Below are 3,955 nucleotides of genomic sequence, written 5' to 3'. Positions count from 1 at the left end.
TACGCCAAAAATTCCTATAAATACAGAAACCTCCAAAAAATAACCTAGATCGGGAGTTCCGCCGCCGCAAGCCTCTGTAGCCACCAAAAACCAATCGGGACCCTATTCCGGCACCCTGCCGGAGGGGGGATCCCGCACCGGTGGCCATCTTCATCATCCTAGCACTCTCCATGACGAGGAGGGAGTAGTTCACCCTCGGGGCTGAGGGTATGTACCAGTAGCTATATGTTTGATCTCTTTCTTTCTCTCTCTCGTGTTCTTGTTATGACACAATCTTGATGTACCGAGAGCTTTGCTATTATAGTTGGATCTTATGATGTTTCTCCCCCTCTATCTCTTGTAGTGGATTGAGTTTTCCCTTTGAAGTTATCTTATTGGATTGAGTCTTTAAGGATTTGAGAACACTTGATGTATGTCATGCATGTGCTTATCTGTGGTGACAATGGGATATTCACGTGATCCACTTGATGTATGTTTTGGTGATCAACTTGCGAGTTCAGTGACCTTGTGAACTTATGCATAGGGGTTGGCACACGTTTTCGTCTTGACTCTCCGGTAGAAATTTGGGGCACTCTTTGAAGTTCTTTGTGTTGGTTGAATAGATGAATCTGAGATTGTGTGATGCATATCGTATAATCATACCCACGGATACTTGAGGTGACATTGGAGTATCTAGGTGACACTAGGGTTTTGGTTGATTTGCGTCTTAAGGTGTTATTCTAGTACGAACTCTAGGATAGATCGAACGGAAAGAATAGCTTCGTGTTATTTTACTACGGACTCTTGAATAGATCGGTCAGAAAGGATAAATTTGATGTGGTTTCATACCCTACAATAATCTCTTCGTTTGTTCTCCGCTATTAGTGACTTTGGAGTGACTCTTTGTTGCATGCTGAGGGATAGTTATATGATCCAGTTATGTTATTATTGTTGAGAGAACTTGCACTAGTGAAAGTATGAACCTTAGGCCTTGTTTTGAAGCATTGCAATATCGTTTTCGCTCACTTTTATTACTTGTTACCTTGCTGTTTTTATAATTTCAGATTACAAAAACCTATATCTACCATCCATATTGCACTTGTATCACCATCTCTTCACCGAACTAGTGCAGCTATACAATTTACCATTGTATTGGGTGTGTTGAGGACACAAGAGACTCTTTGTTATTTGGTTGCAGGGTTGTTTGAGAGAGACCATCTTCATCCTAAGCCTCCCACGGATTGATAAACCTTAGGTCATCCACTTGAGGGAAATTGATACTGTCCTACAAACCTCTGCACTTGGAGGCCCAACAACGTCTACAAGAAGAAGGTTGTGTAGTAGACATCATAAACCCCATCTTTTTATCCTCGATGGCAACAATACAATACGTGCCTTGCTGCCCCTACTGTCACTGGGAAAGGACACCGCAAGATTGAACCCAAAGCTAAGCACTTCTCCCACTGCAAGAAAAACCAATCTAGTTGGCCAAACTAAATCGATAGTTCGAAGAGAATTACAAAGATATCAAATCATGCATAAAAGAATTCAGAGAAGATTCAAATAACATTCATAGATAAGTTGATCATAAATCCACAATTCATCGGATCTCGACAAAGACACCACAAAATAAGATTACATCGGATAGATCTCCAAGAACATCGAGGAGAACATGGTATTGAGAATCAAAGAGAGAGAAGAAGCCATCTAGCTACTAGCTATGCACCAGTAAGTCTATGGTAAACTACTCACGCTTCATCGGAAGGGCAATAGAGTTGACGTAGAAGCCCTCCGTGATCGAATCCCCCTCCGGGAGGATGCCGGAAAAGGCCCCAAGATGGGATATCACGGGAACAGAAGGTTGCAGCAGTGGAAAAGTATTTTCGTGGATGCTTTTGAGGGTTTTGGAATATATGTGAATTTATAGGACGAAGAATTAGGTCAGGGGGTGTTGGAGTAGGCCACAAACCAGGGGGCGTGCCCCTGCTGCTTGTCATCTAGTCCAAGGTCTTCTGACTTGGAGTCCAAGTCCCACGGGTGTCTTCTAGTCCAAGAAAAATCACCGCGAAGGTTTTATTCCGTTTTGACTCCATTTGGTATTCCTTTTCTGCGATACTCAAAAACAAGGGGAAAACATAAACTGGCACTGGGCTCTAGGTTAATAAGTTAGTCCCAAAAATAATATAAAATAGCATATTAATGCATATAAAACATCCAAAACAGATAATATAATAGCATGGAACAATCAAAAATTATAGATACGTTGGAGACGTATCAACCCCGCTGCCACGGGAGGGTAGGACAAAAGATGCCATGCAAGTTCTTTTCTATAAGCACGTATGGCTATATTTGTAATACATGCCTACATTACATTAATGAATTGGAGCTAGTTTTGTGTTGCTCTAGGTTATAACTGCTTCATGATGAATGCCAACCAACATAGTTGTCATCACTGATCCAATGCCTATGAGCTTTTCACATATTGGTCTTTGCTAAGTTACTTTCATTGTTTCTGCTGTTACAATCACTACAAAACTGTTACTGTTACTATTTCCACTATTACCGTAACTATCATACTACTTTGCTGTAGATATTAAGTCTTTCAGTGTGGTTGAATTGACTACTCAACTGCTAATACTCGTGAATATTCTTTGGTTGCCCTTGTGTCGAATCAATAAATTTGGGTTGAATACTGTACCCTTGAAAACTATTGCGATCCCCTATACTTGTGGGTTATCAAGAAGCCATGTACAATGGCATCCCTCACACATATCATGACTCAATTTTGCACTAGTGAGGACAACTAGTTGGCTCGGAAGAGCAACATAACGGTGATCCTGACACTTTCGAAGTGCATGACAGGAACATTAAACCTTGGCGTAACAAGAACAACAAGCGGCACAATAGACAAAGAAGCAACAACACCGAGGAGACCACGACTAACACCGGCTTCAGTAATCAGCATGGCGGCGACAAGAGGAAGTCTTTTTAAGGCAACAGGGATGGCCCAACACAGTTGGACAAGATTTTGGATAAACCATGAGCGATACATGGCAGTCCCATAAGCCGGTGATACGTCTCCAACGTATGTATAATTTTTTCTTGTTCCATGCTATTATAGTATCAATCTTGAATGCTTTCTATACAATTATATATCATTTTCGGGACTAACCTATTAACCAGTAAATGTTTTTTTTGCTTGTTTTTGGCTTTTCAGGGAATCTGTACCAAACGGAGTCCAAACGCTGTGAAACTTTTTGATGATTTTTTCTAGACCAGAAGGGACCCTAGAAGCTTCGGGAGAAGACTAGAAGAGTCAAGAGGGAGCGACAAGCCCGCCAGGCGCACCCTACGGGGACGCGCCCCCAGGCTAATTGTGGGCCCCTGGTGGCACCTCTTGACCTAATTCCACTTGTATAAATTCAACACATCAGAGAGCCACCCGAAACACTTTTTCCGCTACTGCAAGCCTCTATTCCATCAAGATCCCATCTGGAGGCCTTCTCTGGTACTCTGCCGGAGGGGGGATCGATCACGGAGGTCTTCTACATCAACCTTCCCGCCCTTCCAATGATCCGTGAGTAGTTTACCACAGACCTACGGGTCCATAGCTAGTAGCTAGAAGGTCTCTTCTCTCACTTTGATCTTCAATACAATGTTCTCCTTGATGTTCTTGGAGATCTATTCAAGTAATCTTCTTTTGCAATGTGTTTTTTGGGATCCAATCAATTGTGGGTTTATGATCAGATTATTCATGAGAAATATTTGAGTCTTTTCTGAAGTCTTTTATGCATGATTGTTATAGCTTTGTATTTTCTCCGATCTATCCGTTTGGTTTGGCCAACTAGATTGATTTATCTTGCAATGGGAGAGGTGCTTTGTGATGGGTTCGATCTCGCGGTGCTCAATCCAAGTGATAGAAAGGGACATGATATGTATTGGTATCATTGCCATTAAGGATAAAACGATGGGGTTT

The sequence above is a fragment of the Triticum urartu genome, chromosome 1A (genome assembly GCF_056163025.1).
Source record: "Triticum urartu cultivar PI428250 chromosome 1A, HENAU_Tu73, whole genome shotgun sequence".
NCBI classification, from domain to species: domain Eukaryota; kingdom Viridiplantae; phylum Streptophyta; class Magnoliopsida; order Poales; family Poaceae; genus Triticum; species Triticum urartu.
This window is presented reverse-complemented; position numbering follows the sequence as displayed.